The sequence below is a fragment of the Coturnix japonica genome, chromosome 1 (assembly GCF_001577835.2).
Source record: "Coturnix japonica isolate 7356 chromosome 1, Coturnix japonica 2.1, whole genome shotgun sequence".
NCBI lineage: Eukaryota > Metazoa > Chordata > Aves > Galliformes > Phasianidae > Coturnix > Coturnix japonica.
Genome location: NC_029516.1, coordinates 12774649 through 12785210, shown reverse-complemented (window position 1 = coordinate 12785210; position 10562 = coordinate 12774649). Strand labels below are relative to the sequence as shown.

At 44.8% G+C, this 10562-nt stretch overlaps 1 long non-coding RNA gene across 1 annotated transcript; it reads right to left on the bottom strand.

Moving 5' to 3' along the window:
• Positions 1-7903: 7903 nt before the first annotated feature.
• LOC107306283 lies at positions 7904-10562 on the bottom strand. Its single transcript, XR_001552069.2, has 3 exons — positions 9685-10562; positions 9543-9580; positions 7904-8573 (listed from the first exon to the last, which is right to left on the bottom strand). It is a non-coding gene; the product is annotated as an uncharacterized LOC107306283 (long non-coding RNA).

Genomic DNA, 10562 nt, shown 5'->3' with positions numbered 1-10562 from the left:
TACATAATTTGAAGAAACTGCATGTCTAGTTCCTACAAAACTTTAAATGGCGAAATGTGCCTTAAATGCAATCTGTAATACAAGTGTAAAGATTATTTCTTTGTACTTGTTGCCTGTCCCTTCACATCACACTGGAATACAAGAAAGGGCACCTGGAGCCTGCAGCAGTGGCCTTGCTGATAGTTATATAATTAATGGTAGTTGAGTCTTTATGCAATCCTGCATGCTTCTGCTTGTCCATGAGAGTCCTAACAGCATCCTGTATGCACCACCTGCTCTGAAGCTTGTGAGCAGCTTAGTGCAAGGTGACCCCCTTGGCTTCAAGTGTGACAAAGGCAAGTTATGGGGGGACCTCCATGGTGCCTCCTGAAGAACTCAGCCACCAGAAGTAAAGAAACACTGACTTTAAAGATGCTCCATAAAGTCATGCTTACTGAAAGTGCAATGGCTCCATAGAGAGCATGTTTGTTTTCCCCTCTTTTGACTGTTAGCACAGCCGGCCTTGTTAAGGATCTAAGAACACTCGTCATGTTTTTCTTCATTGCTGATTTACATGTGAGGAAAAAAAGAGTCAGGACATTTGGACTGTACAACTTCAGCAATTGGGATTGTATCTGAAACAACGTGGTTTCTGGATCTCTGTATGTGTTACACAAACATACTTTAATTGATGTGTATATTTAACTGCTTACATTTTCTTATGTTTCATTGATGAATACTGTGAGTTCTGATGACCCAGTTCTTGGTAGTTTGCTCGTGGTGTCCCTGTTCATTGCACGGAGCTGGACTACGTGATCTTTAAAGGTCCCTTCCAACTCTACGGATTCTATGATTCTATGACAAAGAGACTTATTTGCTGATGACTTAGTATTCCTATCACCAAAAGATTCATAAAACTATTACTTTTGTGTCAGGTGATTTGTGAGAACTCTAAGCCTTGTAAGGCTTCCTTTCATTCTAAGTCTTGAACTTCCTCTTCCTCCAAAAGGAAAAGAGGAACGCTGTTTTCTGAGGGTCGTTGTGATGCGGATTCTTCAGCAGCAGCAGTAAGGACATTTCCCTTTGAGGGAGTTTTCCATGTTCTGAAAGATGCCACCCTGGTTTGTATGTAAGCAATTGCAGCTTGGTTTTTGGTGTCAGAAGGATGGTCTATCCAGCAATTTAAGAGGATAAACTGTGGGTTAAATGGCTTTGGGTAGGGATATGTCCATAATTCACAGAAGGGTCAGAGCTTGACAGCTAATCTCCCTCTATTGAGGGTGCCTCCCCGCGATTTCTGTCTCAGCTGAGCTGGTTCAAGTCTATCCTATAATCTGCTGCAAAGCATTGAGGCTGTTCAACCGAAGCGGAGTGTGGCCGTGTCCCTGTGATAACAAAGCAGTGGTCTGTTAATGTGCACCAGTCTAACCTTAATCCATTTTTCAAGGCTTATAGCAACTTGTTAAGCCAAATGCCAACGACAAACATCATTAAAGCTGCCATTCATCTCATGCTGTCTTTTTTTGCAGCTTCACCATCAGCACTGTTGCTCGAAGCCCACTACTTGCTTTTATTGCAGCGATAAATCTGCACAAGATAAAAGGAAGATTTCACCTCCGTACAAAGTTTTGCAATCTTTACACCACACCTTCAGACCAAAGCAAATAGATTAACACAGTGAAATCAGAAGAGAAAGCCGTCCCCGTGCAGCCTTTCATGTCCTGGCTTGTGGTCATGAACACGCTAATGAAGACCTGGGTCTGGCAAAGCTAAGAGTGCTTGTTCTTTTGAAAATCATACACGCAACGATGCCGTATGCCAAAACACAGTTAGAGTCTTTCTAGGGACTACTAAAATGTGGCTGGATACTCACATTGCGTGATTTCTGCAGCTGCTCCTTAACTGCCAACTGCTACGTTCTTGTGCCATTTAATTCTTCCCTTTGGAAAAGGCGATGGCAGGTTTCACCTTCCTGCCCCATTCAGGTGTACACAGATCTGTGTTGTACATAGATCTGTGCTGTAGTCCCACTGCAGGCTGAAGTGTCCCAACCTACAGTTATTCGTTGCACAGAAGTTCTTTACTGCTCTGTATTTTTCTTGTCTCTCCCTGAACCTTTTCTAACAGAAATCCAACTGGCTTTAAGTTTAGTGTTACAGTCCCTGCTTTTTCATGTTTTCTTGTTTGCTTGCTTTTAGCGCTCGTCAGCTTTGTACTGACATTTTAATAATGCTGGTTTCTCAACTCCAAGATTTTGTGTGTAGCTGGTAGTAGGTGACTCATAATGTATCATTTCACATGTAAAGTAGGATTATGTCTTATGCCCATCAGTTTATATTTATCTACACTGGATTTCATCTCCAAATTTAATTTGGAGTCACAACATTTCATAAGATCCTTCTGCAATTCTTCACAATCGGGGCACATCTTTATTACCTCAAATAACTCAGCAGCTCCAGCATCTCCTACTTACTCATCCTTCTCCAGACTGTTTCATAACATGTAGAGCACTGTGAGTTACAGCACAGATCACTGAGAAACTCCACTCCTGTCTGTGAAAGCTGAGTACTTTTTCTACTCTATTTATTTCCTATCTTTGGATCCACAGACCTCCCCTCATTTTACAGAACTTCTTAGCTTCTTAAGTTTGGGCCCCTCAGTACATGAAACACATCGAGGCCTTGGAATCACATTCTGTGATTCTGGGATTCTGGGATTCTGGGACGTGGTTTAGTGGGGAAATATTGCTGATAGGTGGACGGTTGGACTGGATGATCTTAGAGGTCTCTTCCAACCTTGGTGATTCTATGATCCTTTAAAGACTTCTGATAAGAAACCTTGTGGTATGGCTTGCTGGAATTAAGGTAAGTGACATTACAGGATCTCCCTTATTACACTCGTGCTGATTCTTTCAGAGAACTGAATTCTCATACATAATTTCCTCTTGAAATACTGTGTGGAGTTGTCCCAGTAGCTTCCTTCCTAACACTGCAGTTTCAAGGCTGAGTTTGTCCAACTTCAAACCACTAAAGTCCTCTGAGTTTTCACAGATGTGAGAAGGGATCCGTCCTTGCCCCATTTCTTCCTGGTAGCTTCATTTTGTACACGAAGAGTTGTGTAATCGGCTGCCACCTGACTGGCAGCTTCTGCTGAAGTGATCATCTATGATTACACTTAAATCTGTCTCTGAATTCTTGCTTGCCAAGAAAGTCTGCATGTCTGTCTCTGGTGTTGCATAAGTTGGAATTCAGCTACCTGTCAGTGGGTGCCTTGGGACTGCAGCCAGGCAAGGCAGCTTTGCACAACAGTAACCCGTCTTCCTCCTCTTCACTACCTCCCAGTTTCCATGTCTTCCACAGCCTTTGCCAGCAGATGTTTTATGTCACTGCCCTGTTCACTGATAAACTGAATTGCAGCAAAAAGACCTTTTGGCACCTGTGCTAAAAGTGGTCATGCAAGTTGTTGGTCTCCAGTGATCAATATGTGAATCAGTGATGAGATATCAGTGAAAGAACCTTTTCTTGACCCATTATAGCTAATTCCCTGGTAACTGTATGCTATACAGGTTTTTCAAACCAAACACAATACTTTATTAATGCGCTGGAGGAATGAACGTTATACCATGATGGTTTTTGTTATAGGCACTCCCATTATTAAAAAGACAACAGCTTTCAGACCCACGCTCTATTAATTCCCTTTGTCACTACTGGCCATTAAAGTGCTCTGAACTGGAAGGTTATGGATGATATTCCCCATTTAGGATCTCCTCCTCCGTTTAGCTTTGAGCAGGAAGTGCTGCTCGCCAAATCCTCGTTTCTGCCGCAATTCCTAATTATGAAAGGAAATACCTTCAGGTAAAGAATGTGCTGGAAATATTTGGCAGCCTGAGTTCGCTTGATAATGTCACACGGGAAGAGGAGCCCACAACCACAGGGCTGTCCTGCTCCTGCCCTGCACAGCTCTCACCTGGCAGCTTGTCTCTCCCTGCGCAAATGCCTGCTTTAAATCAGCCTTGCCAAGAGGGGACAGGGGCTCCAGATAGGCTGGAATGGGGTCCTGGGATGTGGGCTGGAATTTTATTCTTCTGCAGAAGGGCTCAAACACCCACTGCAGCCCCATTGCGCAACTCCATGGAGGCTGTGAAATCACTCACAGGCTTTTGCTTGGAGCAGATTCCAACTGCAGCCCCTGCCATGCTGTCCTGCCAGGCCCTGAGCTCCAGCAGCCTATGGGAAGCAGTGGGCAGCTCTGGGACCAGAGTGCCACAGTACCACTGTGGCGTTGGCACTGCCAGAGTGAGCGTATGGCTGACACCAGGGTGAAATTCAAGGCAGTAAGTTAGACCTACCCCAGGTGTGGAAACCTCCTGCTCATCAGGTGTGAGCAGGAAAGGGAAATCATCAAGCATGATGCATCCCTCCGTGCCAAACTGCCTTGGCAAGGTACATTTGTGTTTGTAGCCAGGCTCCCTCTGCTTGCACCTAGAAAAGCCAGAGGAGTCCTGCACAGTGTGCTTTTGCCACTGACCTTTAGGCTTCCAAGCTGCATGAGCAAGGAGCTGCCCCCACAGCAACTCCTCTCCTGCCACCATCCATGCTAAAAGTGCACGGGGTCCTTAAGCAGCATCAGGCTGCTGGCCAACACTATTGCACCCATGGGTGTTTTATAGGGATCATGTCCTCTAGGGAGACGCTGGCCATCTCAGATCTGTGTGTGAGGTTTCTCTGTGCTGTTGGAGCAGGTTTGCAACAAGGGTACCTCTGGGTGAAGGTTGTGGCCCACATGAGATGTGCCCTCCTCCTCCCCACACTGCCTTCTGCATAAGGGCCTCTAGTAGGTTCAGTGTGAGCTCAGTGCTGCTTGGGAAAGGACACAGGCAACACCAGAAAGGGAAAATTATTCCAGAAGTGGCAGAATCCAGGATTCTGTGATGCTTTCTTCTGCCACTTGAATAATAAACCAGTAGACCACAGTGTTTGTAACTAGAGTCTTCTCTGTATTTTTAGCAACTGATCTATGAGATCATTTTGCTATTTTCAGTTGTTTGTGACTTGGGACTTTCTGCTGGGAACAAGATGTGTGGGGAGGAGTGCATATATACCCTGTGCTGCCAGCAAGGGTCCAAACAGTGCCTGAAAAATGGGGCTCCTTGCTGAGCCTCAGTGAGCGGAGCACCACCAGCAGCTTTGGAAATGCCCTCAAGGTTGCCATGACTGAGAAGAATAAGCATGGAGCCAGGGGAAGTCCAGTCTGAACTGATCATTCCCTCTGTTTATCTGGAAGCCAACTCCCATGCTCCATTTGCAAGCAAGAAGATTCTTGCTTCAAGCAAAGAATGTAATTCCCCCACACATCATTGGGTGATGCATGGGTTTCGGTGTCAAACATCCCACAGCAGGTCATGATCTATGCATTTTAAGTGAGCCCAGGTGTTAACAAATCACTCTAAGCAGCACTTGCAGGCTCCAGAGCTGACAGCCCAAGAGTAGAGCCCTGGGAAAAGCTCCAGGTACCCCAGTCCAGCTACCCACACCTTAAGCTACTTTCTTTTTCAGCGGTGCTTCAAATGTATGAAGGGCCTAAATGTGCAATTTTTGCTACCAAAATATGAGTGTTTACCTGTTTTTACCTCCTCTCCTGTTAGAGATTAGTAGAAAATATGAACTTTCTTTCTTGGAAAAAACAAACTGACCTTTTGACTGTTATGAAAGCCTTTATACAATGATTTGGGCAAAAAGAGCTGGAACTTCTCCTGTGAAGCATATTTTTCCTTGAAAAATGCCAGTTTGTTACAGAACTGCTGGCAGGAAGGCTTGGTTTCAATGGATCTGCCCACTTGGGGGACTGTTGGATGCTAAGTTCTGAGACTGCAGAACTGCTGAGTTTGTCAGCACAACTTTTCAGACAGAAACTTCATTCACAGCTACGGTTGAAGCAATAGAAGAAGTAGAAATGATAAATGGAACTGAAATAAAAATGAGGTATTTTTTCACGATTTAAAACAAAAATGTTTAAACTGACAGAAGCCTATCAGGCAATCGTTCTGCCTTAGTATTTCCTCCACAGCTGGAAGGTGGGACACAGCCACCGGATGGTTTGTCTACGTGGCATGGGGAGGATGGGTGAGATGTTGGCTTGCTCTTGTTTGTCCCTGTTACACTGATCTGCTGCTATTGGATGGTTTGGTTTCATTTCCTCTAAATGGTGCAGCTTCAAAGAAACAGGTGAAGCATTTCTGGCTCTCTCCCCTTCCACAAAAGTCAAATGAAAACAAAGAAAATGCTTTGCACTGAAGGCATGGCTTGTTCCGCTAAAAAGCTAGAAGGCGTAGTAGTTTTCCTACTGAATTTTCCCCCCCAAAAGGATACGTGCTGGGCTAACACTAGTGTGAGGTTCAGTCCAAATCCTGCCCTCTGCTAAAAGTATTCTTTTCCAGGAAATATGGTGAGGATGACTGATGGGTAGGGGAAACCAAAGGAAATCATTACAGATAAGCGAGTAAACTGTATTTCCTTTCTTTTCACCCTCCACTTTCCACAGCAGAGAAAGATTTGAGAAAACACACAAAGCCAATTACATTCAGTCTAATTTTGGACCAAAAAATTGTTTTTTAAAAGCAAAAAACAAAACAAAACAAAACCGCTTCACCCTGAAATAACACCTTCCAGAGCCTGCACTGGAGCAGTGCTAAATGCACTTCCCAGCTGTGTGAAATGACGCCACCTTTGGCCTTCTGCCCCGTGGCACACTGAAGGCATGACATAAAAGCTCATATCATGAACTTGAACTCACCCTGCAGGAGCCACAAAGCTCCCAGGACAATCAACCTGCTATAAAAACAACAGACCCAACCCAGCAGCTTTGGGGCTGATTTGATTGGTCTCTTCAGCTTTATAACGCCCAGCTGTGACAGGTACCCTGTCTCACACTTGGCTTTGCCTTTCAGTTGGAATCCCTTGGGTTTTGTCTGGTTGGCTGTTGTTACTGGTGGTTTTGCAAGCCACTTCTTATTAGGTCTACAACAGTAAAACGTTTTGTAATTCTGCAAAAGTCACCCTTTGTCTCATCCAGATGACATAGGAAGATGAAGACCACTGGGTGGATAAGGATAAGGAGTTGGCTTGATGGTAGCACCCGAAGTGTTTCAGTCAATGGCTTGATGTTCCAGAGGAAACCAGTGACAAATGGTGCCTCTCCTGCAGGAGACATGCATCTCCCAGCCTACACAGTCACCACCCGCAGCTCGGGTCTCATACAGATCTCTGTACAACAGATATACGCTCCTTTGAGTCAGTAGATGCACACTGGTGCAGTCCCCTGAATGCTGTATCACAAAATCCTCAGCTCTTTGGTGTAGGTCTGCTCTGCTCTTCCACACGTTTTTAAGAAGGTGGATTGACCTGAGACTGCAAATACGCCAATATTATTCAATTCAGCAAATACACTGAATTGTTTGCAGGTGAAACACAGAACTCAGGTTCGTAATGACAACTGGAAATGTTACCAGGATGAAGCATAGCATCTGGAGAGAAAACCTCTGTGGGTGTGCATGAGGCTATTGAGCTGTTTTGATGTGGAGCATTGATTTTCCTCTGCAGTCAGCTGCTGCCACACAACCTCACAAATATTCTCTGCTTCGACTTTGTTGGAAAGTTCAAATTTGCCTGTGGTGCCAGAAGGGAAAGGCTGATGAAACAACAGCGCTTTTTGACTTGTCTTTCTTAGGCAACACGGTAAGAGAAAATTGCAAGGGAAGAAGAACCACGATGAGGTTTGTCCTTTTTGCCAATGGGCTGAGCAGAGCGCACACAGCATCTTCTCAGAGGAAGCACAAAGGCTACAGTGAAAACTACGGCAGAGCACACTCTGGTGCCTGGAAATCCCAAGTGTTCCCTCATGAAATGACATGAGACTTTGTGGTCACTAAAAACTGTTACCCTCTTTCCCAAGGCACCAGAGGAGTTAAGAGTGCAAGCAGCTGCCATCGAGTGACCAGACAATAAATCTGCATCTCAAGGGCAACAGGAATGAAACCACCTCAGATATTATTGGAAAATCCCTCCTTGTTCCTTACTGTGTTCAACCAAACAATTAAATCACAGTTTTTTCCTACTCAGAGCTGTGCATCTTGTAGATAAAGGATGATAAATGTGCTACCATCCACCTCTGACAGTTTGCATGGTTGATGCTCTGAGCCCAAGGGCTGCAGAAAACCACCTTGCAGAGGAGGCAGTGGCTCATCCTTACAGGAATCGGGCCCTATTTTGGTTGAACTTGCTTTTTATTTTTCACCTAGGGAAGATCCAACATCAACACTGCTGTCATAGCAGCAGCACAAGGAAATAAGTGATTTCCTGTCTGAGCTTGTTCCACCGCTCCACATTTTATTTTTGTGCAAAACCACAGCTGTGCTTATCACCCCACCCTGCACCAGGACACTTCACCCCATTCTCTGCCATGGGAAAGGCAAAACGTGTCCCAAATGCCCTCTTTATGGTTGCTCCAAATGCCTTCCCCAGAAGCACGCAGTCATGGCAGTCTTCTGGTGCCCTGGATTAACTGAGGGCCCTTCTTGTAGCATGTGCCCTTTCCTCCTGGAAGAGTCAATGGAAATGGGGATAAGAAATCCAACCTTCAGCTCATTCTTCAACCAAATCGCTCCAGAGCATGACAAAGCCCTCTAGTGGTTGTGCAAATAGCGGAGAGAAACAACAACAAAACCTACTGACATTCATATCATCATAGTATCATAGTCTCGTGTGGGTTGGAAGGGACCTTAGAGATCATTGAGTCCAACCCTCGGGATTCGAGCCTCCTTCTTCCTCTCCTTGCTTTTTTTTCCCTTAATAATAACAATAATAATTTCACTAAGATAAAAGAACTAACATCTCCCAAGAGAGATAGTGTCTTTGAGTGTTTCGTCATTGATGTCTATGAGGGTTATTGGCAAGGGCATCTCAGTGTCCCAACCTCAGATGGAAATACAGAAGTGTCCTGCCAGTTGGTTGCAAAACTCGCGGTCACCACCTGCTCCCTCACAAGCCTTTGCACAAGCTCTGGCCCCAGGCTATGTGCCCTTGCACTGTGTGCTGGAGCAGGAAGCAGTGCCTGAGTGCAGTGTGACCTCCTCGGCCCAACACAGCCCTTGTGGTGTTGGTGGTCAAAGTCATGAATGGCTCTGCAGCTATGAGGGCTCTGCTGCCTCCATCTGCCTCAAGCTCCTGGTCAGTATTCTGTGCTGTTAGAGTGCTGAGTGCGATTCCCATAGCAAAGACTGATTTTCTTAATAGGGCACTTGAAATAAGGCACTTTTTACTTACACTGTTGGATCTAAAATATTCTGTTTTGAGGCTGATGACCTTTTAATCTATTCTTATTATCAGATTAGGAAAATTTCTGAATAAAATCTGCTTTGATAATAAAAAAACTACAACATTTTCTTTGAACACACGCAAAAAGGAAATATATTCACTTCTATACGTGTATGTAACATATATGTAACACACATTCATCAAGACATTTCGTATGATCCCTTCCTCTGTGTGTGTGTATTGTACTGTTACCTTCATCCAAAAGTTACTTTCTGTATGAGGTACGATTTCTGGTCCATGGAAGAGGGAGTTAGAGTGAATGCCACCTAACAAAACGAAACAAGACAAAGAGAAAAAAAAAGGGGGGGGGGGGGGAGAAAAAGAAGGTACAAACCCTTTTCTAGTTCTGAGATTCGACTTCCACTCATTTCAGCATCACCAGCAGAGATGTCGGGTCTTCTGAATGCACTTTGAATGAAATTCTATCCAGCCTTGAGGTCAATGTGAATGTCAGCCCAGCCTATGTGTAGAGGTCCTACTTGAAAGGTATGTGATCCATTGGCCTGTGCTGGCTCATCGCACAGGGCTGGATGTGACCTTTAGATCACTCCTCCAGCTCATCTGCCACCTTGTACATTATCTTCGGGACATTAATCGCAGCGGGACGAGCTCTCCAGGGAAATGCTGCAGTGCAGCCAACAGGCTGATTGCTAGTCCCATGGCATGCAATGTGATCCTTAGTCCCCAACTTCTGCAGTCATATGATTATATGAGCATCTCAGCTTCCGCTACAATGAAAGTTTCCAGCCATCGAGACTGCAAAGAAAAGCTGGCAAATGCCACCTCCTAAAGGTAAAAAATCAGAAGACAAATGGAATCAGATGTATCTGATTTTTAAGTCAACAGCACGGCTTGAAAGCTGAATGGTTCTGAGGACTAACTGGGGTTTTAGTACTTTTAAAGAGAAATAATACCATGAAATTCTTGAAGAGAATTTCTTTTTCCTTCTTCTGTCCCTGCCCTTATTCCTTCTAAGGCTAGAGACAATTGCTCACTCTATTTGATGCTTCTCAGCCTAAAGATGCCATTGGAGAAGGATGCTCTTAGCAGTCAGATGGAGTGTGAGTACTGGGGATTTTCCAGGGTTACAAAATGTTTTCCTTGCATCTGCCAAAGCTAACGGCAGCCGTTGCTGAACACGTGTCACTGGAAAATCACAAGCAGGCTGGCTGCCAGCTGCGCAGAGCTTTGGACAGAGGCTTGTCAGGGTCT